We start from the raw sequence: 26,746 nt of genomic DNA, 5'->3' as shown, positions 1-26,746 counted from the left end.
TTGGCTGAAAGAAATCTAAAAAACTCAGGTCCTTTTTTGTTCAACTGAAACCACACAAGTTTGGAGAATCTCACATAAACAGACACATGAGAGCCTTTGGTAAAACTGCAGACAACACTTCTAATTTTTTGTTACATTGGAAAAATAAGCTTAGCTTATTTTCCTAACTGTTCCCTCTTCTCTTACAAACTCAGCCACCCAAGGTCTTTACAAATAGAGGAAAGGTTAATAGTTTAAAGCATAGGGATATATTTTTCCCATAGGGATGCTGAAGGCGAGCACAAAGGCATTCACCTGATGATAGAATTTTTATCCCTGGGGCAAAATCTCTGCAGTCACTAATTCCTTCTATATTCCTCAGATTGCTTTTCCACAGAGTTTTGCCAAGAGAAGTTAACCTTGACAGTTGGTTAAGTTAATTACAACTTGCCCTGATGACTTCAGAAAGTACTCTTCTGTACTGCAGTTATAAAAGCCTGCATCTTTCTTCTACAGGAATGTTTGTTACCTAAATGAAGCAGAAGCAGCACTGTCATTTGAATTATTACTGTAACATGTTTAACATGACGATGTATCCATGCAATGCACACACAGAAAACCAAAACAAGGATTACTGAATTTATTAGGAACAAGAACTGCATGTATTTTAGCATAATAAGGTTAAAGGATTTAGGGTCAAGACTTTAAGCTCACTAAGTGTTAATCCATTTACTTTCACTCTGGTACATAGCAACGGTCTCTGATCCTCAGATTGCAGCAAGCGATAAATGATGCTTTTGCACACAGAGAGCTTCATACTCACATGCTACTCAGAAAAACCTCTTATTAACTCCAGTGGAAATACTACTTGGCTTAGGGGAAGCAGGATCAAGTCATTCATTTCATTTTAATGAAAAGAAAAATCTTCAGACTCTACTTCATCTCCTTGAAAGAAAAAAGTGCTTGAGCAGAATTACTGTAATAGAGAGTCTGAAACTATTACTCACTGTAACCTCAAACTGGGTTTATATTTTGTGATATATAGAAATCCAACTTGCAACAGCGTAATTGCAGAGAGCTGACTCCAAAGAAGTACGGACTACACTTGGTAGGAGCTCTGCAGGAACTGCCTTGGGTGCAGTAACCAGCAGTTTGCAGTAATGCATGGTCCAAACTGCAGACACTGTGGGCAATGGGATTAGAACCCAGGAGATCAAACAATCGGTAATCTCAACCTCCCAAGTGGCAAAAAGCCCAAAACCCTCCTGCTGTATCTGAATTCAGGAAAAGGAGTACCATGTGCAAGGCATGTAAAATTGTCCTATTCTGCTCATTTTCCCCAGTGTTCTTACTTCGTTTATCCCTCTGCATGTTATCTTTTAGCTTCATTCAGTGAGATCAAGAAACAAAACAAGCTATGAGAAAACAGGCACCCCGTATGCAAACACAACCAGCCAGGTTATTTTATTTGTTTGAAGTTCTTGGCACGCCTATTTTACACGATGCACATTTCTGCTGTTTGAAGCAAAGCATTAGAGTGGATCAGCATTAGAATTTCATACTGCACTGAACAGCGAAAGTATGGATGAAGGAGAGTTACGGTTGGACCTTAAATCCTCTTCTCCCCCCCCCGCCCCCAGCATTCCCAGTTACCATCCCACCTTCAGCCAGCTCTGAGTTAAGAGTCCATCCAGGGTGAGGATAACCACAAACCTACCCAGTATGGTGTACATGCAATAACTTTCTGGACTAAAACCTTTGAAAGATACCATTTCCTGGTACCTTACTAGGGATTACAGTGCCTTGGAATGAGCTGCCCTTCAAATTTCCTACAAGAGGTTTGAGGAGTTGCCGTGCTGAGCTTGTACAGCAGCCCCTACTAACTGCTGCCATAGTATAAGCAACGCCTTTCAAAGCATGAGAATGGGGACTGACATTTTCCTAGTCAGAGCTGTTCCATCATAAAATGCACTTTCAGATGCAAGACCTAAACCTATCCCAGCACCCACAGGGATGATGTTCTGCTGTGTGCTACTACCCAGAGTCTACAAGCATGCCTCTTGTAGAAATCCTCCTACACTTCAGCCTCCCACAGATCCTTTAGGCAATCATCAACCAATTGCCTAATACGTTACATCAGCCCCCATGACACCTCTCTGATTTTCTGCCACTAGCCCATAACAAGAGCTTGTGTTGGACTTGTGGGACCTCTGAGCAACCACTAAGACACAAAGCATCTTCTTCCCACCCACCCACACCCATTCTTGCACTATAACCTAATTTAGCCTAATAGTCCTCGTGCTACTGCAGAGATTGGAGTCCCAAGAAGTCACTTCAGTTTCTGACTGCCTGCCACTCCCATCCTGCACAGACAGGTGCAATAAGGTCTTTCCTAGGACACAACACCGTCCAGCAGGCCAGGCACCACCAGAAGGGAAGAACATGAGCTGTTCCCAGCAACATCTCAGAAATCCAGGACAAGTTTCAGTACATCATTTCACCTTCTTTCTCTATTTCTCTCTCAGCCTTCCGTTCAGGTGGAGAGTTCTGTGAGCAGGGACCTTCTTAATAGCTGTTCACTGGGGAGTTCACAGCTCTAGCCCTGTCCAATCCTACTAACAGCAGCTGTATTTTCTATCTGTGAGCGAGGGTAGGCGAGCAGATGGCACTTCCACAGAGTCATCAGTAGGGACCATATCCTTCTTTCAGTAGGATGCTTTTCTGGAACCACTCCAACACCAAGTCCTTAGGAGTACAGACTTCTTGGCTGTTCTGTTGGGTAGGAATCCTGGGCTAAGTAGCTCACAGCTCCTTCCTCTTACCTCCACTTTTATATTCCTCAGAGACTGTGATCCTCAACTTCTCCCAACAGCCTCCTAAAGTTTCCAAGAACTTTCATGTCTTTTTGATGTATCTCTTTTAGCCCTATCTTAATACATCATTTTTCGGCTACAGGAGTTTCTTCAGTATTCCCTGCTGATCTTCCTTTTGAACTCAGCCAAACAGCACTACGCAAAAGGAGAAGCACATACCTGCACAGCAGAAGGGAGATCTTGCTTGTAAGACCACTCAGTTATTTAGGTGGGAGATTCCTGACCTCTGCTATGTAGCTATGCTTTTGCCTTGAAACAAAGTTATTTGAGGTATAAATCTCATCAGATAAAGTGCGGTTCCTCGAATTTACACCATAAAATCGAATAAATCAAAGGAAAAAAAATAGTGAGTGATTCTGAGCCCTTGACTGTACTGCTCTATCAAGATACAGCTTAGTTTTTCCGTTTTTTCTGCCAACATGCTGACTACTCACTTTTCTCCTCCATCCCACACAACTGCACTAAAATATTTCTTTATTTATCAAGATTTTTATATTCAAGAAAATATTGTTCACAGACTGACTACAATGAAAAGAAAAATTACGCACTGGCCCCAGTCACCCCATAACAGCTTTTAAATCGCCAAGCTGTTCTTTATCTGGCATCCTTTCCTTCCACCACTGAAGTATCTGAGCATCTTCCAATAATTCTCTACACAACATGGCAAGCACCTGCTATGTCTAATCTCATCCTTTATATCAAAAGGATCCGTTTTGTTCCTAACACATTGCCTTATTTGTCTTAGGGCAAGGACCTAGTCCAAGAAGTGGATCAGTTGGAGATTCTCACAGGTCTTGGCCCTGCCCCTGAAAAATGATGCTACATTTCCTACATTAAAAGCACTTGTCCTTGTACGATACAGTTCCTTTAAACTAGGGGAGTGGAGATGTGAACAGCTGTCAGCACAATGGGGGCATGGATGTTGAAACTAAGGGCAGGATTGTCTCTTTCCTCGCCCTCTTCTCAAGACCACTCCACCCACCTGCTCCACTGGTATGAAACAGAAAATATTTGTGGTCCTGGTCATCATTAATTAATTCTGGACTAAATCACAGAACAGCTCCATTACCATAGCAATGCATGCATCTACATAGCAAAAAAATTACAGAATTCCATACCGCTGGCCATAGCCGTAGATAGGGAATTTCACTTATACTATAGTCTTATGCTAAGTAAATGTGACAAAAACATTGTGATGAAAACAAAATGGCAAAGTTAGTATTTAATTTTCAAAGTGATAAGTGGAAGACTGGGAAATAAATATGTAGAATTTGCACCTGAAATTTCAAAGCAGATTTTCTGAGATATACACCCCCTAGGTAAGTGATAAAGATTAGATTATTTTGAGTTCTTTCAAAAGTTCGAACCAAACCAAATTTTGCTCAGCTTCTACAAATTTTATTCTTTGTTACCATAAGTTTCAGAGACCACACATTAGAAAGAGGAGAATTTAACCAGAAAAGATCTATGAAAGGACACAGCAGTGGAAGCAAAACTCTGCTCCCCAGGAGGTGCTGCTGGATCACTCGCAGTCTCCAGGCTTGACACCAAACAGTTTGGGCTTCCCAAACAAAGGCCCACAGGATAGGCAGGCACTTTGGCTCTTCTATGGAAGAGTATTGCCACAGAGATCCTGAAGCTCTTGAAGGATAGCTTGTTAAAGAGATAAAACATCTATCCCACTTTTTATTTAATAAAGAGGATTTATCAAAATCTAGTCTGGCACCAGCTCACATCCGTCCTTGAAATATTAGCCTGAAATAACAGCAAAGCATCTTACCACATGCTTTCCTTTTAAGGTAAGGGCTGTTGAAGTAGAGTCAGTCACTACACATGACAGGCTAACCAGAGGAGGTTTCTTTTTATTTTTAAAGTGGAGCTTTGAGTATAATAATTATTACATGATGCACTATGCATTGCCAATGTCAAGTTGGCTTCAGCGTGTATCTTTCTTTTCCACAGAATGAAAGTAGGATCTCAGTTTACACAGTTCCTAATTTACTGATCCTGTTAGTGGTATGTGTGTCTAATGGGGATTTTGACAGTAAAACAGTCTCGTTAATAGCTCATGATTTATTACATTATTCACCACTTCCTTAAATCTTTTTTTTTTTATTTCAGAAAAAAACCCCAGATATTTTAGAGTCAAGTTGTATTTTCCTAGGCTCTTCACCAGCATTACTAGACTATACCTAACCATCTTCAGTAACAACTGCAAATGATATAAGCAGAGGAAGTCTTATGAGGCACTTATAAAGTAAAATAACATTTGAGTGATGTATGATAAACAAAATTTAAATATTAATGAGAATAGGATAGACAAGAAAACCTAAATTTCTCAGTGAGGATGAAACCATTTATACAGGATGCTTCTCAGTACAGCCAAACTCTAAATCTGTACCAAGGATTACAAGTTACCCCTGCAGAAAGGGGGACTGCAATACTCAACAGCATCTAGAAACTGTAGATAAACAACTCAACAACACTTTACTGACATGACAAAAAGTATTAAGGAGACGTCTAACAGGAACTGTGAAAAGGAAAAGGGAGGATAATATGTACACGTCACTGATAAAAAAGGAAAACAGATTAAGTATACATCTCCATCTGTATATGTCCATTCAGCTATGTTCATCCACATCAAACTGCAAGAGATTTAGGCAAACACATAAAAAGCTATTGCATCAGATCTTGACCACTGCCCCCAAGACAGGGCCCTGAACAGGAAAGGAAACACCACAAAAAATCCCATGCAAGATTTCTGAAGTGATTACACTTCAAACATCACTCTTGAAGATTTCCTGTGCATTCTTCTCCCTTTCCAGCATCCCAGTTTGGTACCCCATGCCATATATTGTCATCGCTGTTTCTATGCAGTTAGGATCTCAATTTTGCATTGAAGCTACTGGTTCCAGAAGAGCCTATGAACCTTTTGGTATTTTCATTTTTTCTTATTTTTCCTTTCTTCACAAACCCTTTTCCCTTTCCTTCCATCCTGTTCAACTCCAAGGTCTGTTTCTTCCATCTCTCCCAACAGATCTGCCAGATCTCACCTTTAATTGCCTTTTCATAATTTCCTTCTTTATTCCTTTATGGTTCTTTATTACTTACCCCTACTCACACACACCTTGGATCATCAATCAAAATCTTTCCACCTACAGTCTTCTCATCTTCTTAAATTTAAAGCAAGGGGATCATCAACTCATCTTTAAAGGCACATTTCTTACTGTAGCCACACTCAGATTTTATTTAGAAGGGGTTTTTTTGGTGTGTAAAGAAAACATTTTGAGACAAAAAGAGAACTGTAGAAGCTCTGTAGCAAGAGCACCACTCCAGACCCAATCCTTCACGGCCTCAAGTGTGGGCAGACTGCCTGCCTGCGGAGAGCACATTCCAGTTCCCTGCGACTGCTGGGAATTTATAATAGCAAAAGCAGGGCTGGTCTCATATATCACTGTGTCATCCATCCACAAGATACAATAGAGCAGTGAGATTCTTCCTCCTCTTTTTTTTGCTTTTCCGAAGGAAGTGACTGATTTCTAGAAGACACTTCAGAGCTTTTAATTCCCTGGGACTTCAGAGGGGTGAGGCACCCTGCCTGCTCAGTTACATGTTACACAATTACCATCTATGACTAAGTTACTACATTTCAGTTTTGAGCCTACCTTTCCCTATGTAATGCTGGTAACAGACCTAGAATTAAAAGCCCAAAGACCCAAGTCCTCCTTTTACCCACACACAGCAAACAGCTGTTTCAGCTCCTCACTAGTGTAGCATGTTCCAACCCACATTCTACCTGGGCAAAGAGATTTGAGCATTTTTCTTCCTTCAAAAGGCACTAGCACTGAATGGGCCAGTGCTACAGAAGCCGGTGTTACCTGACAACACTGGAAGTAATTTAACAATATTTGAAATAAACAAAGACGTGACTTAAGAACAAGATTTCAATTTTCTCTTTGCCAGTCTTCATAGCAGAAAGACCTGTGATGACAAGTAACTGGTAATTTCAAAGGTAATCATGGTGGCATTACTGACAGATGTTTAGGTACATGCTTCTCCTTGTAAATTGGTGCCAGAGGAGTACATGGTGAACTACACAGGTGAAGTAACAGTCATCTTGTAAACTGACTTTTGTAACATCTGCATGATCCTGAACGCAAAAAGCATTGTGATGGGATGCAGAGACCAGGCATGTATTCTTGGCACATCTACTGCAAAATATCTTTTGGAAGACAAGGCAGCACTGGCCGAGTTTGAAGACTTTCAATCGCCAGCTTGTATCTCCTTCCTTTAAACTGGAGCCACTAGTAAAATCCTGCCTTTTTCTTTCCTCCAAAAGAATGCAAAACGGATGTGTTATATCACATTATAAGAGCTCCAAAAAGTCAAATGGTACATCCTTTCCCTTTCAGTTTCATCTTTAAAAAATACTCTAGGTACAGCTTAACTGTCATTACTCTCTTTAGTATTATTTCATCTGCTCTGAAATGGTACCTGGAAGTCCCTGAAAAGGGAGTAAGAAGTTGGTTAACTTCACTTCGGTGCCTTTTTCCTTTGTATTCTTAATATATTTTTTAACATTTTTCTCTCAGCAGTCACAACTGTAACTAATCAGTAGCATGCCTCCACCAGGCTAAAAATACATATGTTCATTTGGTTAATTAACAACGCATTTTTTTTCTGCACATCATGAGTCAAATGCAGAAATTCTGAATGTGTACCTGTGTACAGTTGCTATTGCCTATTACACACAGAAGGCATCCAAGACCAGAGCTCTTCTGCAAGGACTTCTGTTTTAACTTGCTAGTTTTCAAGGCCATTCAGTGAATGACTCATTTTGGAGCAGGGAGAGAAGAAAAAAAAAAAAAAAAAGTGCACCGTAACAAGACTTGCAGCGTTAGGGACAAGGGTTTGATTCTTTGATACCAGCAGCTTCTGGGGTTGATTATCGCACATTTTCCTGAGTTAGACAAAACAAATAACTAATATAGCCCCTCAGAAATTAGCAGAAACTGGAAAAAAATTTGTTCTATATTCACTTATATAATTAACTGGAAAAATATTCCTATATAAGCTTATCACATATTCCATGATTTCTGGTTTTAAAACATTGTAATTTAAAACTGTAAATCTTTCAGTACACTGTCTCAATTGTTCCAATATTTTAAAAAGAGATTATTCAGATTTGTCAGAGACAGATGCAAGAATTGCTCTTCCACAGATATAAATAGCAGAGAATAAATATCACAAGAATAACCTTCATGTGCAAGTATGTACTCAGAAAAGCAGTTTTTCTTTGGGCAAAAGTCTAATTCCCATACATTACAACACCACCAAAGCAATTGATAATATGAAGAAAAATGCTGCAAGCAAGAGAGGCAGGTAGGTTTTGCCAATCTTAAATAAGCCATTTAAGAAACATTTAATAAGAAAAAGACCGGTTTCAGGCCAGGATTAGATCAAGACCTCAGTAAGAAAGGAAATAACTCTTCTTTGGACTTGTTTTGAAATCTCTTCCCAGAGCTGCACTGGCGGTAAAGAAGTTGGCTGTATCATTTTCTACTATGGGGAACTGTTCTGGATGACAGGCAGATGGGCTCATCTGGCCATTCCTGCTTGGCTGCAAAGCTAAGTATTTTGCACCCTTTACAGTAGAGCTGCTCAGAATAAAGTCAGCATTTCCCTTATTCTAGCAGCAAAATCACATCTAGGAAAATTAAAGGAACCAATCACTAGACCTTTGCTCAGGAGGTTCTTGGTGCTCACCAGCAACTTCACTACCTGCTACTCTGCATGGATGTCAACATCAGCTGAGTGTCAGGCAGCCACAGAGAAGTACAATTCAAAACGTAGAAGAGAAGCCACCTTAGCTAAGAGTCGATATCCTAAACAGCAAACGCTTGCATCCTTACATTGTGTTCCCTTTATGCAGAAAAAGAAAATGAAATCATCTGTTCAATATCCCTCAAACCTAAAAGCTAAGGAGCTTACTATCATAAAAACCTTGGGGAATGGAAATGGTGGAGAGACAGGCAACTGCCTCTGTTAGGACAATCAACCCCAGAGCGCAGCAGCCCTTAGGGCAAAATTCTCCCTTCCCCACAGAGACAAAGCCCTATTTCTCTTCTGTCACCAGCTTGATCCTCCTGCCCAACCAGCATGGATTAAGGGGTCCCACCTGTGTTGCCAGCCCTCCATTCAGAAGCCACTATTACAGCTGAGCCACTGAGCCCTCCCTCCTTCTGATCATCCAACCCCTCCTCCTCAATATGGCCTGCTTTTCCACAAAACAGGACAATCTTATTACTAAGGCCCAAAACCAAAATGACAGAAACTTTGAGTACCTCAGATAATATCACATTTTACAGGCATTTCCTTTACACCTCTCCCGTCATCTTGGTATTTTGCCCAGCACACGCACAGCAATGGCATGAGCACCTTGGCAAACAGTGAAACAAACTGGTGATTTTAGATGCATCACCTGGCTTTGAAATAGTTAAGGGTGAACTAGCCGTGATGAGCTTTAGAAGGTCTGATCTGAATTGCATATTCCTGGATATAATTGCTTCTAAACAGAGGTAATATTAAACAACTGTTCTTTTGCTTGGCAAGCTCTCAGAACTCTTCCCAGGGCTGTAATACTATAATCTCCTTCTACTCATTCTGCACATGAAGTTACATGGGAACACGGTGAATGAGGCAGGCAAAGCTGTATGCTAATATCAAGGCTTTTAACTCCGTATTTGTATTCATATCTACATATACACACATACATATTTCATTAGCCCCAGAAAAATACTCAAGAACTCTCGCCTCTTTTACATGCTGTGTAGGAGTATGGCCCAGGAAGCAGACTATGGCATGACATGCCCTCTAAGGTGCTCTTCATGTGTTCACAGTGTCAAAAAAGGAGACTTTCTACTCATCCTCTACTACTTCATTGCATGTGACCTCTCCAGATGTGAGGGCTGAGACAAACATGACCCATTGCTGTCCCTGAGCATACCGCGCCACGTGGTGCTCTACCAGGTCCACCCAAGGCTCTCAGGCATTCTTTTCCTTCATGCTTCAGAGCTTATCTAAAGCTTATCTGAAGCCCACATCTGAGGCAGGCTTAAATGCCAGCTGTTTGGATGCTAGACAAGCATGAGCTGGAGCACAAGCATGAAGCTATTTCTAGGACAAAGCGTAAACATAACAACTAAGTCTCTGCGGCAACTTGCCTCACCAGCTTTTTTCAGTTGCAGGGCTGAATAAGAGGGGTAGGAGCTGAATAAGAACAACCTTGTCCCGGTCAAAAATAAAACTGCATAAGCAATCACGACTGTTGTAAACGGTATTTGTGCATTTAAAGAAAATGGAACAGGGTATAAAAGTTGGGAAGAAATATTAAAACATGAAGTTATGACATGAAGCTTGCTCTTTTAAGAGTAAACTACCCAAAGAGCAAATACTTACATGGTGAGGCCAACACTACTTCTTTTGAAGTCAGCCTCATTAAGTGTATTAGGAAATTTTTCCACATAAGGAAAAGCCACCATGAAGAGTCATTTGAGCCTTACCATCAATGAAGATAAGTACTCGTGTAATACTGGTGGTTTACCTCAATGTAAGTCATAACTCCTGTTCTGCATTTCCCCTCGCCGTATCTTTTCTGTCTACCATAAACTTTCTATGAATCATAAAAATCTGAATTTAAATAACACTTTAAATATCTGAAAATCATGGACAGCCAGTAAAGGTTTTCTTCTCTAATTTTTTTCAGCTGAGATTTATTTTTACTATCTAGTTTTCTTGAATGCTTTCTTCCTTAGTTTAACTTGCAAACATCATTAATGCACTTCTTTTCTGTGTTTCTACAGGCGGAGAAGCAGAAATCGTGCATTTACCAGCAACCCTTTCTGGTCCTGGTACACGTATTTGGAAAGTCACGTTAAAGCATTTCTTAAGTAGTCTATTCTGGTAGGGGTCAAACAGAAGGGTAAGGGCAAGTCCTCTTCTAAGGTTGGGGCAGAGGAATTATACGAAGAAGAATCTGAATCAAGAAATTAGGTTGGAGGTAACTTGTCCTTCGGGATAACAGCTCTTACTTCAAAGTTATACTCTTTAGAATTATTTACTCGCAAGACACAACTTGGTATTTACTAGACCCTTTTAGTAAACTGCGAGAGCCCACATTAATTGATGTTAGCATAAATAAATTATGGATAAATGATACACAATAAAAGGTAACTGCAGTACAGATAGGGTTTAATACTTGGATGCTCCAACCACCTATTTGACAAGTAGGTTACTTGACAATAACATATAAGCTATCAAAATAAAGTGCTTCAAACTGGCATGTGATTTGGAGAAAGATAAACCTGAAAACCTCAAAAGCGTCTAAAAGAGCTAACAATGAAGATGTGAACAACGTGACTGTAGATAACATTCAGTCTAGAGAGACAAGTGAATGTATATTACAAAGAACAAAACTAAATGAGGGCTCACATGACTATGTATTAAAGGGGTTTAGGCATTACTGAATTCTTCAGTGAAAACATCTGCTCAAAGCAAAGCAGCTGTCAGAGAAATTAAAATAGACAATTAACATGTAAGCTAACATAAGGCCATGTATTGCTGCTTTTAGCTTTGATTACTTAACAATCAAAAGTTGGGGGGGGCGACTGAGGGGAGCGCATATAAACAAACAAATTTGGGAATATGTAAAAACAGTCTGGAGAAAGATTAGCAAGAATACCATGCAAACAGTACTTCATAAGTGAATTAACTGAAGCAGCAGCTGATAGTAAAAATAATATGCTATCATATAGTTAAAAACTGTATCATAAAACAGGAGAGGGCCAGGTTCACCATTCGAAGTTCTCAGTTAACTTCATTTTGCAATCAGACCTTAAAGCAGTTTCACTGAGTTTTGGGGACTATTTTTATGATAAATAGTAAGAATTCATCTGTATTACCAGAAAGCCTACAGAATAAGAACTATAAAGAAACATCTACAACAAAGATGAAGTTTTTCCTCATTGGCCCCACAAACATTTCCACTTCAAAAGCATTATTTTGCTCTCTGTCTCAATATATCACTTGCACTGGAACTGCAGTTTCAGTTTTATCTTATAAATTATTCTTCATCACTTCACTAAAACTAAAAACTACCAACTCTTCTACATTCTACTCCTCTACAAAGAAGAGTTTGGCAAGAGAGGGCTCCCCTATGCATAATAGAAGGCTCCAATCCCTAAGATATACAAACATTGTTTAGAAAATTTTGCTTCTGAAAAACATTACAAGATAGTTTACCATTTTTCACATTTTCAGTTACCCTCCCCCACCCGTGCACTGAGAATTTTGCTTTCCAACTAGTCAGTTATTTTCCTTAATAAAACCACTCTGCCATCTGAAAGTTTCTTTCATGTTTAGAATTAGGAGTGTACAACAGCATTTTTTTTTTCCAATAGATCATGCATTAAAGAATTGTTCCTAGGCAGCAACTACGTACTCAAAGTATCAGTGCGGAACTAACACATTGTTTGAAGTTATACAAATAGAAGCCCTCATTAGTGGAAAAGATTAAAAATAAAGCTTTAGTTTTAATTTGTTACACTCCCTGGAGAAAGTAAGCTGATTTTTATTAACATGCAAGATACTTATATGTGTCTACTTCCCAAGTACTTGGGGGGGGAGTGGGGGGGGAGGAAAAGGGGAAAAAAAACTAAACTAGAAAACCACGTAAGGACCTGCCCATCTTAGGTCACAATGATTAATGAAATGGAAATGGTAATGCAGCTCAGAAGTGGCCATATCACATGGAAGTTTTAGAAAATAAATATCAAGTTGTTTCCAAGAAATTGTACCCATTAATAATCTTAGCCCTCACTTGAAACACAAGAGGCATTAAGGAAAGTATCTTCACACTGATGGTATTGATTAGACTGCACCATTGAAAGTTTCACACACCAATCATGATCCACCTAGGAAAATCACCAAGAACTGATTTCCACTAAGGACGAAATAATTTTTAAATGGACATGCAACTTTTACAAGGATTCTTGCCAATACCAGTGTAGATCACATGAAATCATGAGTTTCTCAGCCCCTCACGCCATGTAAGATTTCTTCAATATCTGTACAACCTTTTTTGTTTTACATTCTTTGTATCTCAAGATTCCTCACTACTCTTAATAGTACTAATTATTACTACTTGTAATAGTTTGATTTCTGCTGTACAGTCCAGTTCCCTTTATTATAGAATGGGGTATCAAAAGTAGATAAAAATACGATATTGATTAAATATTTAATTATCCAAATGTATCCAAGATATTTTTTAAAGGATAGAAGGGTAAATAAAGATTGCAACAGTGATTATTCCACTAGAAGACATTTGAATACAGTGCATAATCTGCTTCTATAAAGAAAGGCAAAGTTGTCTCACAAACAGAAATAATTTGGAATATGATAAGCAGAGTTCAAGTCCCCACTAACTTGTATTGGAGATAAAATATTATTCTCATTTCACAGAATCACAGGTGTACCTTAGTGGAAACAAAGGTGAATAGCTACATGACACTCAGGAGAAAGATGAAATGGGGACCAAGAAAAAGAACAATTGTTGAATATTAGAAGAATTAAATAGGAGTCAGGTTGGGAAACAAGATGCAGCTTGTACTGCTGCGAGCCTCGTAGTAAAATGCTTCAGAAGTACATTCTATGACTGGGGGAAAAGGAAAACAACCTGGGGGATTGAGTCTTGAGGCTCTGCACTGGAGCCTCTTCCCTCTCCACTGCCTGGAGGTCAATCTCCTAACCTAGTAAAGCACCACGATTAAGAGGAGGAGATACAAAAGCTACAACCCGTCATCTTTTTTCCCTGTCCCTTTAGTCTCAGTTTCTTAGCTACAAGCATGAACAGACTAAAACACAGATTTGATTGATTACTTCAGCAGTCTTTCCTATGCAACCGTCTCATTATTGTGGCTTAAGCTTGTCAAGGGAAAGCCTAATACATTGCAACTGGCACATTCTTTGTTGTCAGTGAGGTGGAAGTTTAGCTATATGGGTCTTGCACTTTGTAATTGTGGTATTGTTGCTGTTAGACACAGGTCCAAGGGACAGCCAAAATACCCTGTCAGCAGAAAACTTGGCACTGCCATACTGATTTTTAGGCCTCATTGTGTAAGAGATACAGTGCCAGGCTTTATCAAACAACATGCTATATGGTTATTTTAATTGTTAGAATTTTATTTTTCAAAGCTATTTCTAAACAGCCGGCTGCAAAGCACTGAAGGGCTCTTTGGGTATGCGTGTCAGGGCTGGAGGGAGGAAAGAGGAGGAGAGCTAAGAACAAGATAGGCAAAGTTGGATCGAGTCAGGATGCTTAAGTGGGGCCTCAATCTCCATATGTGTTTCACCAAGCATAATTGTTTTATTCTGGAGTAACTTTTGTAAATGAGCGTAAGATTGCCTGCGAGACAGTAGGTCAGAGAAAGCAATTTTACGGTTCTTGTTTTCATTGGCAATTGCAGAACGTTAAAGCACTTTATGACTTCATTCTGAATTTGCTATCATAACAAATTATTTTTGTATGGCTACCTTGGAAGCATACCTTAGAAGAAAGCATTTCGCTCACAGTTTAGAGATTTCATAAAACCACATAACTTGCTACCTACTTAAAGAAAAGCACATGAGAACTTACATTAAAGCAGTCTTCATATGCTTGTTGTGAATGAGGTTCCAAAAGATGTTGTAAACCTGATTCTTGTTCTTTTGGTTAATCAAACACTCTCCAGTAGTTGTTCTACATTAGTAAGAATATTTTTTTTGAGTAAGAAGTTTAGGAACTACCAGCCAAGCAGCTAATACTCTCCTTAATGGAAAGAAAGTCTTGTCCAAACCAACAGAGACAGAAGCAATTCTCAAAATAACTAAGCTACGCCTGTTTCGAGCCTGTGTCACGCAAGCACTCTTCTCTCCCCAATATATTTTACCAAAGAATTCCTGTATTCCCACACTAACAACTACATCTTTCTCTCAACTGCTGCATTGGGCAGTATATATTTAGAATAGACCACTTACCTAATCACTTTCTTAGCACTAGTCTTTTCTCAGCAAAATTTTAAAAAATAAAAATTCTAACACCACTTGTCAGGGAAGGGATAACCACTTCAAATTTGTACATCAAAGTGTGTTCACGTTTCTTTTGTAATCAAAATCATGTAGGATTTTTCTAGAACTACTCCACACATATATTCAGTAGCTTCACTTTATCACATTTTTTGTGGTGAGGGTCGGCTCTGACCCAAACTAGATAACTCTAATGGAAATGGAACAGAACAAGATGATGAATGGAGAATGCAAGTGTATCAGTTCAGGAAATTAGGCTAGTACCCTAAGGCACAGATCTTAAGATCACTTTTACATAGTCCTACCTGAGAAAAGAACAAAAAAAAAAAAGTTCAATTATTAAACAAAACTTCATGAGAATGCAGAATCATTCAATTAAAGGCTTTATGAATTTACCCTGTACAGAGAAGGTTGTAAAATTATAGTCACCTCTTTCATTTCTTTCACTCATTGCATTTCCCCCCTGCCCGATCAACGTTCCAGGGATATTGGAGGTCTTATGTGCCTCATACAGGTTACATGAAAATACTTGTAACTTGGGGTGCAAAAGCACCAGCTCTGCCAAATAGCTACAAGGTTGTAGATGACAGGTACCTATATTTAAGTGCATTTCCTTCTGTTTAGATATGCATAATTTAGGCCATTAATCTATGTTATCACAGTAGAGGTACAAAAGCCAGTTGCCTGGTTATTCTGGCAAAAGAAATAAGATCTAAATTAAACCACAAGTATTATTATTGCACAGTAAAATCTCTCACCTGATACTTTGTGCAAAGGGTAGGCTTGTACTTGTCTCGTGGTTTTTTTTTTTTTTAATGTATTCAAGTCAACAATGTAGGAAAAAAAAAAAATCACCCAAACAAGATTTGAGTAGCCCATTAGTCTTTTCCTTGTACAAGACAAGTATATTAATATACTTCATTCAGGTTCTGATCTCAGTTGAGTTCCTGATTAACTCATTTTTACTATCAGATTTCAACAAGCACATGGAGTGCTCGTGTAAGAAATAAGAAAGGCAGTGAGCAATGAGAACGCTACAAATAACTTTGCAAGTAATGAATCAAACTAAGTTTATGCTTTTGTCATGCCACTATGTAGCCACAGTGGTGGTATAGCCACAAGAGTCTGAAGAAAAACATAAAGCAAGATTTGTGTGAAGATGTAATCTCTGATTAGACCAAATTATACTGTTGCAAAAGTAATACAGAAGGCTGACAAGCTTTCTTGTTTTGAGATTTTCTGCAATTATATCAGCTGATTTAACATGAGATGCCTTTTTAATATGATTTAATATACATGATACCTGATTTAACATGATAACCTTTTCCTTCACACCTTAACATACTTGTTGCGCTTCATACACTGTATTAGTAGTTCCTCACTATCCCAGTCAGAACCAGCTCATCCTCTGGGAACAGACAGTACTACCACATTAGCCAAGGAAAGAAGCAGGAGGAATACGTGAAGTTTTGTTGCCTCCGTTTCTGGATGGGCATGTTCATAACAACTTCATTTTTCTACATATTTTAACCTGTCTTCAAGAGAAAGTCAAGTTGGAAAAGCTGCCATCAGTAGGATGGGTCACATATTAAGTACAGTGGATGTTAAGTAAAGAAAGCACGTTACTGTTTTAGCCTTACTGACTTCAAGAACATTATACAAACAAGCTAGGTCCCTTTGGAGTTGTTCTCTGGTCATGCAATACATCAAAAGACAACATCAGTGTAATTATTCTAATAATTAAAATTCATGAAAAATACAGCCAATTAACTGATTGCCTTGAGATGCATCAGACTCCAGATGCACACAAAATTCTTCATTACCACAAGCATATATTAATTCTGTAACAGTCACAAAAGGCATTTATGCACAGCATATTAATGGTGCCTGTTCAAGAAGGAAAAATGCAGCAATAAAGAGATTTCACGTACTTGGTAGGAATTTTTAACCTTATATATGATTGATCTGGACAGGCTGGATCTATGGGCTGAGGCCAATGGGACATGGTTCAGTGGTGGACTTGGCAGTGCTAGGTTAACAGTCAGACTCGATGATCTTAAAGGTCTTTTCTGACCTAAACAATTCTATGAGTTCAGAGAGAATATACCAGACAGAGAGATCATTCTGAACTATCTAGTAATAAGAACTCATACTTTCTTCCTCTCTACATGCAAAACAAAGTGAATGAACTATGAGGAATTAGACCAAGTTAGTCTAACAAAGATCATTTTCATAAAGCATTAAGCTTTTCAAGGCCTTGTCTTGGGGAATACTAAAGTTATAGTTCTAATTCCAAGTAGTAAACGTAGATCAGTACCAAGTAAAAATCCCAGTAAACAGTTCAATGTTTTTTCCTCTTCATTTGCTAACACGCTTTTTCACTAGGATGTTACTCTATGGTAGTAAAACCACAAGTAACCTTATATCAGCAATCACAAGTCAAGAACAGTCCTTTCTGCTAGGTCCGGAGAATGAAGTAGGCAAGTACATGCATTTATCACTAGAATTATTTTGCACAAGGTACTCAAACAAAACCTTGAGGGGCCTTTTTTTGTGGTAGGGTATCACAATGTCCTTTGTACGCCAATTTCTTTGAAAATGCACTGAACTGATCTTAAGGAAATACTTAATCATTGCAAAGAGCATTAATTCAAGAGTTATAACAATTTCAGAACATAAATGGATCATTTCATGTTCTTTTAGAAGATTAACAAGGCAGCAAACAATTTCCAATGGAAGTCTGAAAAATTACTCAACCTTTTAAGCCCATGCATTATACAGTTCATGTTCACACACTAAAACTTTGTTGCACTTTATTCCACTACTCTCTTTTCATTTAGAAAATTGTGATGTGTTTTCCTCTAACAAAATCTGACCTAGGTATATGGCAGCACATCGCCCTAAGTTTCACACAAATCTTGTGTTTTATCCAGACCTGCTGCAGTGAGCAATACATCAAATGACACATTACACTGTATAATACTGGTACCATAGGACTCAGGAATTCTGCTATTTTATCTCCTTCCTCTACCCAAAAACTATAATATGTCACCAAGAAAGGAAATGCTACCCAAAAATAAACAGAATAAACATACACTTAAGCTAGTCAGTAAAATAGGATGGTTCTAATGATGATCTAGAAATGAAACACAACACTGTGTTCACATTACTCTATATTCTGTCTCTGAATATGACAATCATGTCTGTCAGGCTAAACACAATCAGAGGTAACTCAAAAAAATCTCCAGCAACTCCTCTGAACACAAGCAAGATTGGAAGCCTCCGGCTCAGAGGATTCACGTCTTCAGTAGTAGTATTACACTGCCCTGAAAATCCAATACAGAGAGGAAAAACCCCTTAACAGTTCCCTCGTGGGAGGAAAACAAAAAAAGCTGGGGGGGGGGGCGCGGGGAGGAGGGATGTCTTCCATGCTTCCAATGGTTTCCCATTCTTCAACTGACAGGTTTCACATGAATGCTGATGTTCAATTAGGATGAAAAAAATATTTCACTAAATCAAAATATTAGGAGGCGGTGTTCTCATGTCACACCGCATTGGTCAATCTGTCAGGAGAACTGGTTTCCTGAAAATCAGTTCAGTACAGATTTTTTCTTAAATCATGTGGCTCTCAAATCACTAACAGATACCTAATTTGAGTCTCTCCTTTCTTTGCCTACTTTGCTTTTTAACCCTGTACACTCATGTGGTGGATTCACACTGTTTTCCAGCTAATGCAGACCCTTGTCAGTGACAGATTTCCAGGCACCCTGCAGCTTGTATTAATGAGAAGCATGAGCTTCAAATCAAGGCATCAGAAGAACAATTTTCTCAGAACATTATCCTGCAAGGGGTCTCTAAAGCAGCTTTCCCTCTGGGTTTCAATAACCTAAACTGAAGCAAAATTCCTACATTTCAGCTTGTGATAGGAGAAACACTGCTATTTTGGACAAGCCTTTTAGATAAAACATGCAAGTGAACCTCACATGACTCTAGACCAGGACTTCCCATTGACCAAGAGCTCTGTTCCGTCACATCCAATTTCCACGATCCTACCTAGAAAGATTTAGAGGGCATCCGTGGCTTGACTGTGGCTTAACCCTCGAGTCTGAGTCAGAAGCCAAGAATTTCTCTTCTCCGTTTCCATTTCCTGCTTGATTTTGGCAGGCCAGCATGGAGTCCCTACAGAACAAGGTCCACATATATCACGTGCTTCTATCCACTTAATTTCATTTTCCTTCGGGGGTTCTCCTGCCTTCCCTTCAGAGTAAATTCTGTTGAATAACTATATGGTTCAGGTAGGGAGGGCTGTCTGCTTTTAAAAACATATCTACACAGCTACGATCATGAGTCAGCTAAGAAGGATTACAGAAAATTCTGGTGTTCACAAGCAGCATGGGCTGGTTCTTAGTGGCATAACCACTCAACAGCTCACTGCTTATAGAAAAAAAAAATTGTAGAGTTACTGAATCAGATCAGAAAAAAGAAAAAACATTCTGAACCATCACCTGCTTCCTGAGCCTTCAGACTTGCCAAATAGAAGTGCTGCTCAATTATAGTTTTATGCCCTTGCTGATCTTCCACCAGAAAAAGAAAAAAAGTGTTATTTTTGTGCTAATCTGGAATGAAAGTCATTAGTATCTCCCATGTGAAAATGTTTCAGCATGAAACATTTCACATCACAGGAACAAAGACTGAGGAGATTCTGTTAGAAAATGAGTAGTTTGCATGTTACCTTTTCGCTAGTTACCAGCTGGCCCATTTAAGTACTGCAAAGGCTCCAGGCTCCTCCAGTAACTGGATACGAAAAACAACTGCCATCCTTCTATTCTTACTCATGCCCAAAGAAGAGGCATAAGAGCCTGGACTACTCCTTTTCCTTCATCCCATTTTTCTGTGTAAATACATTCTCATGTATCGGGTACATTCTCAGCTGATGTAAAATTGCGGGATCTCAAACGTCTGGGATTATTTCATGTTAGCCAGTTCTGAGCCTTACATATGGTTCACCAAGGCTCTCAGTTTAAGGCCAGAAGTGCAAATAGCTCTGTTCCTATAAAAGGTATTTTGCTCAGATTATTTTAATGCTGGGGACCTTGAGAACTCAAAGTGCTTTAATAACTCTTAAATATTGTATGTTTTCTAAGTGTTTACGGAGTTTCCTAAAGTTTTTGATGCTGGTTCCTGTAGTAGTTACTGAGACCCAATATATAACATGGAGTATGAGGTATCTGGGAACCACAGTACAAGAAGTTACTGTGAATAAGCAAAAATTACTCCTTTGTAGTTTTACTACTACTTCATTTGACTTTCCCATTCTACTTACAGCAAAGCCTGACAATGGACTCTTACTTCAAGTAGCACTGAATGATGCCATAAGCATAATAAACACGGCTCACATCAGTGAACAAAATGTCAAGTTTCCTGTGTCCACTGAGCATGTCATCAATGACAAGAACATATCGATATATATATAGATACTTACAAATACTATTATAAAATCATCAGCAACTCTTAATGAACATTGGTTCTATCACTCGTTCATCTCAGGAGACAAAGCCTCCTTTCTGTGAGCTCACCTTTGACTCTGATCACACAGCTAGAAGTACTTCCAATTCAGAGTCAACATGTGCAGGTCGTTATCTTCCACTTGGAAGGATGTCATAAGCACATTTATTATTCAAAGCCTGCCCCTTTGAAGCTTCCCACTTGTAAAGCCAGGGAGGCAGCAAGTGTTGTGTAGTTCTGACAGAAACATCGCTTTGAGGTCTGTACTTGAGACCTGTGGGAAAGAAAAACGTGGCAAAACCACTAAGTATTGCATGTTTTACTCCCCAATTATATTCAGCAGGACACTCAAAATAGTTTTCATGGCTTTCAAAAGCACTTCGAACTGATGCTATGGCATGGGTTTATGGGTTACCATTAAAGGATATGCTCCTGCTTTGAGTTAAAGTCTTTCTTCCTTCCTCATTTTAAACATAGATGAATACATTGTGTCTTGCAATGATGCTAACTATATAGTATGTTATATCTATGTATGTGTATTTATATAAGATCTAACTTTTCTACATAGAGTTGTATAGAAAAGGCAGAGACATTCTTGCAGAAGATCTTGCTTTTGTCATATCAAAGGATTCCAGGCAGAACACAAACTCAAATCCCAGAAACTACATAAACACATCTCCAAATTTCGCCTAAGCGGCACATTTTTATATGGGCTAACAAAGGTCCTTCAATTATCATGTCTATATTTTCCTTATTTTTCTGCCCTTCCAATAATTAAATCTACCTGAGCCACCACATGACACACCAAACATCTGCCTCTTCTGACAGATCTTTTTCTGAGTATGAGGATTAGAGCTTACTTTGAGATACTGCTCTTCAGTGCTCTTCTTAAAAGAACATGATTTTCTCTGCTTTACGGGAGCTAAACAGGATCACTGAGAGAAGAATAAAGTTGCTCAAGTTTTTTGCTGCAGACCCACAGCAATGTTTGCAAATAAAACATCTGACCTGCCAATCTCCCTCCCATTTAACGATAAGAAAAATAATCATGAATTAATAGCATGCAGAAGACTTAAGCATTATTTATTTCATCTGCTGACTGAGGGCATGATCTTTCTCCAACAGAAATTAATGGTAAACTCCCAGTGAGTTCAGCAAGAGCAAGACTAAATCCCCGGTTTCTTTCCTCCCACCAGCTTCCCTAGAGAAGCTGAAAAACCATGGAAATTTAATGACTATCTTTCACTTCAAAATAATGGTGAAAAAAATGCACACAACAGTCATTACGTGGTTCCCCCCCTGCCCCATTCCTTGGCCAGGCTTATGATTTTTACTTGGGAAAGTCAACAGGAAAAACACACACAAAGAACCCCAAGATATAATAGAAGTCTGACCAACACATAAAGGCCGTCTTGGACTTAATCTTACAAAGCAGCCACTTTTGCATTTAGAATGCTCTTTTAATCACATTAACTGAACTGAGAACTGCTTTCCTCCCCCATCGCCACTCCCTTCCCCTACACTTTTTCAGACTAATCTGTAGTATATGGGGACTGCCAGTATGGAACATCCCACTGACCTTGGCAATTGGCAGCTGTGATCAATCACTTCATAAAATCCTATGTGTCAGCCAGAAACCAGTTGTGTTTCTTAAGCAAGTCGATCTGCTAAACAGCTTAAATCATGAATCCATTCAAAACACTAGAAAAACAAACTCGTGAAATCTTACTTAATGCCTGATTTTCTTTTTTTAATGGTTAATAACACAGTAGCAATTCTTCACTCGTTATGCAAAGCTTCTTGCAGGCTCTTCAGTGTATGTATACTGATTAATAGAGGGCAACGCTTCACATACTGGTGAACTTTACCACAGGTATCCCCAGCCATTATACCCACATTAGTAACACGCGTATAGTTCCCTACTTTTTTCAGACAATTAGCGTGACCTAAATATGAAGCTAGTGACTAGTGATGGGTGATACTCATTTAATTGTTGATATTATAAGCAACAATCAAGACAGACTTCTTCAAATCACTGTTGCGGTCAGTCCATACTCCACCGTCTTTTAGAGATTATAAATTCAAGCATTGAACTGAGACACCAAGATGCCAGCTCTACTCTGTGTATCAGTTCTCTTGGCATAGGTATAGCATATGCAGTGCACATGGGAAACCATAGCCATCAAACAAAATGGAAGCAAACATACCTCTCAAAACCGAGTATCAGACTGAACTGATATTTCCAAACACCACTAAACAAATGAGACACTTTTTAACCCTAGGCTGAACTTTGTTGGAATGAGATCAGCATAGAAAGTCATTCTTTCTGTAATTATTTCCTCTTTAAAAATAATGTGTCAATGGATTTCTTTGGCCAATTTGCTCATTATTGAGGTTGTATATTCTCCTCTCTGCCACCAAGTAGTCCTAGGAGCATAATTTAAGTGATTTGTTAACCTTTTGCATACTTAATCTATCCCATGAAACTAAAAGTTTTTCCACTCCACCCTTTGGATAAATCAAAATGAAAGATTTTTAAAACATGCAGATCAAACACAAAAGCAGAAAAAATAAGGAGGAGGAATAAGAAACATGAAGAAGGTACACTTAAGAGACAAAGAAAAAAAAAAAACGAAGAAAGAAGCCCACTGAGAACAAGTGAGGATACAGAAGACATGACTCACTGGAGTCATGAGTCTGTGTAGGTAATCTACAATAAACTGATCACAAAAGGACTTTTACTACCTTGAATACATTGCAACACCTTTTAGAAGTAGGATAATAAAGCAGAAGCTTGCCTTTTAAAGCTTCATTTGACTCCTACAGCAATCCCATGAGAACTAACTCATTCTCAGAGAACATTACCATTACAAAGTACAATAATAAAACATGTTTCCATTCACAGGTTGAGGGAAGAGGATATGCTATTTTGCACATTTTTACCATAAAATGAGAATACTGTGAAAGGTACCTTCCCAGGATACAACAACATATTTCCATTCTCACCTAGACCAATAAAAGCATGTAATGCAGGCAAGGTATCACACCTCACAGCTGTTTGTCCATACGAAAGTTACTCTGAGACAGCACCAAAGACTGGGTTAATTTGTCTTTAGTAGATTGTACATTCTGTTAGACTTCTAAATTTGTGATCTGATTAGTGTCTGGTGACATAAAAACACATACTTATTACCAACACAATTAATATAAACATACCTCAAACAACGCACTAACATTTCCCTGCCTGTGCTTTGATCTCATTCTAGAACACAAACCTCTGCCGCTATGTACATCCAATTTAAGCATAAGTTTACAATTAAATTCTTTAAAATAAAAAGAGGATATTTGACCATACCCTGCGGGGCATGGAAATTACACCAGTAGAGAAGCACAGCTCAAGTCCAAGGTGCTATATAGCACACCAAGTCTACATAATTAACAATGCATTTTTCATTCCAAAGCATCCCTTCTATTTATTTCAATAGAAAGGAAACAAAGGAAGATGATATCAAGAAATCCAACATACCTGGCACCATTGTCTAACCGTTCATTTGAGAAACAGCGCAACACAGAGCACAGAGGATTTTTCAAAATCATACCTCTGAGATGGCTGGAAAGAGAAGATCTGGAATTCCTTACCACAAAACCCATGTATTTCTGCAGAGGAACTAGAAGACCAACATGACAAGACCGTGACAAAGTCACAGAAAATTGACATTACCTGACTCTCAGCTTCAGGAAAGCTCCAAAGCAAAAAGAGATGTCCAGTGGAAAAGGAAAGTATGCAAAAACATTGAAAATTTCCTATAATTGCCAAAAGTATTCTTTAACCAAGGGTATCAAGATAATTTTGAGAAAATAAGTGTGAGCGGCATTTGGCAGGGTGACACTGCTGTTCTCTGCTCATCTCAGATGTGTTGTCAGACTTCAGCAAGAGGCAACAGCCAGTTTGGAGATCTCTCCAGTCTATTAACTGCTCTGTGATTTTAATACTACAGCAACAGTTTGCAATCACTTAGCAGCTGCATGGAACATTATTTTCTTTGTACGCAACCTTTTTCAAGACTGACCGGTTTATCTGGGCTGAGAGACTATACAAAAAGATGCTTATCATCCCGTGTAACAGGCAACATACAACAGAGGAAAAAAAAAATACACGTTTAAAGAGAGCAAGGTCCTAATTTGGCTTCATCTACTGAAACAGAAAAAAATGCAGAAACGTGACTGAAAAGACAACCTGCAAACGCCTGGCTACAACTGTTTGCTCCCTCTTGTGTGCGAAACTGCTCTCAAGAGGCCAGCCTCTAAAGGTGAAATTCCAGCCCGAGATCTGGCTAAGGCTGCCTTCCAGTTGATATCTCCAGCATAACAATCTTGCACCGGATTGCTCAGTACTTTAAACAGCTAACAGTGAAGTCAGGGAAAAGTATATAGAACAATAACATGCCTTGGGCTACAACTACAAGGTCATGAACCATTTATAAAGTTATGAAAATTGTTGTCTGTTCCACCTCTGCTGAGAAGCTTTACAGTAAGCGGGAGGGACACAGAGTCATTAGCAGCGACAACTAATTTGAATGAACTGGTTTTATGCTAAGGAAATTGCCTGAAGCTTTTGTGAAAGAGCTTACTCTGACGTTCATGTTTGGGAAGCGAGACATTCCCATACACAAAACAGAGAATCCAAGAAGAAGCAGGGGACCTATAAGTCAAGAAAGGCTCTCACAAAATTTAATGCAGGAGAAAAGTGGGATTGTGTGGGTGCTAAAACAGTATGCTGACCCAACCAAAGCCAGGGAAGGCAACCTGAGCTGGGAAGTCGTCTTCGTGGCATTCTGACCTTTCATTCCTGGTCCCTGCCAGATTTCAGGAAAAATGTGTGCAACAAACAAAAACACTGAAGGCTATATGATTATTCTGGAAATTCATCGTCATTCAACACTATTTTATACTTAAAAGCTGTGCTGAAAATGGAGAAATATCAACCATCAGTAGAACCAGCACTGACTTCCCCTACCAAAACATAACTTCTATAGGCACCATTCAAAGCTTTAGGACTATAATCAGCCTTCTGTTGAAACAAAGCAATGTCTTTAAGGTAAAAAGGCTGTTCAATGGCAATTAGAGTACAACACAACCAAAACCAGGATTGTCAGTTCAGTTTTGCAACACACTAATTTCAAAGTGGTGCCCTACCTCTCATTTAGAGAGAGAAAAATAACTGCAATAAGACCAAAGCTACACTGAGAATTCTAGAAATCTTAATGGAAATTAATAACTTTAGACTTGTAAGAAAGGCAGGTATTGCTTTTGCAGAGGAGAAAAGCCGTTTCCATCAGAGGTGACATGATAAGGGAATGACTAAGACAAAGAGGCTCCAGCAAAGGCTTGTAGAACACCTCTTATCACACAGACAAAAGGACAAACTGATTCCTACTGGATTAGTTCTAGAAGGGTAGTCAAACATTTAACCAGGGCTAATGACATTGAGCAATTTTTTTTACCAAAAAGGAAAGAAACAAACTAGTCGGATAATCCCTTTAGGTGCAGCATAAAGAGAAGTAAACAGAGGCAGGACATCCGGGAATAATTTTAGGCGCTTCGGACAGACTGTGAACCCTGGAGTACCCAACCAATGGGAAACAGGGGAGGGAAAAATTCAGCCGGGATTAGGAAATTAAAAGGTGTGTTTCAAGAACTGAAAGTGTGCCTACTTGCTAGGTCACCCGCCCTTGCAAGAACATGAATAAAAATATGATTCACAGAGGATTCTGACTGAGCCTATTTCATTCGGACCAGAACTTATTTCTCACAGACTTGCTGGTAATTTGCCAAAGTCAAAGGCACTGCTTGCATTCATAGAAGCTGTAGTAGTTCTGTTTACTCAACACATTCAGAATTTTGGAGGTATTTAATGTTTACCTTGTTTACTTTAGTTAGGCTTTTACTCCACAAGACACTGTATTTTCCGCAAGTTAAAAGCGCATTCACATTTCCAACAGTACTTAAAGCCACATGAACCTTATCAACCTTGGAAGTTTTATAATCTTATTAGCTTTAGAATTAAAACAATAAAACCATACATTTGCATAATCCACAACTAATCACTCACATAATTTATTGGTGACATCACTGAAAGCTGTAAATATACCACATGTAAGTACAGATACTAATATTGATTGCATGTGTCCTACTCACTAAAAGCAATTGCCTTGTCTATAAACTGTCTGGCAAATATTTTGCTCACCCATAAAATTTATGGTTTTAAT

The 26,746-nt window shown here is 38.9% G+C and overlaps 1 long non-coding RNA gene across 1 annotated transcript in view; it reads right to left on the bottom strand.

Moving 5' to 3' along the window:
- The window catches only part of LOC141743971 (uncharacterized), a 238,548-nt gene that overhangs the window by 185,321 nt on the left and 26,481 nt on the right, over positions 1-26,746 (bottom strand). The window lies entirely within an intron of this gene.

This window comes from Larus michahellis, chromosome 5 (assembly GCF_964199755.1).
Source record: "Larus michahellis chromosome 5, bLarMic1.1, whole genome shotgun sequence".
Classification (NCBI taxonomy): domain Eukaryota; kingdom Metazoa; phylum Chordata; class Aves; order Charadriiformes; family Laridae; genus Larus; species Larus michahellis.
The sequence above is the reverse complement of the archived record's forward strand: the minus strand, read 5'-3'. Positions and strand labels throughout refer to the sequence as shown.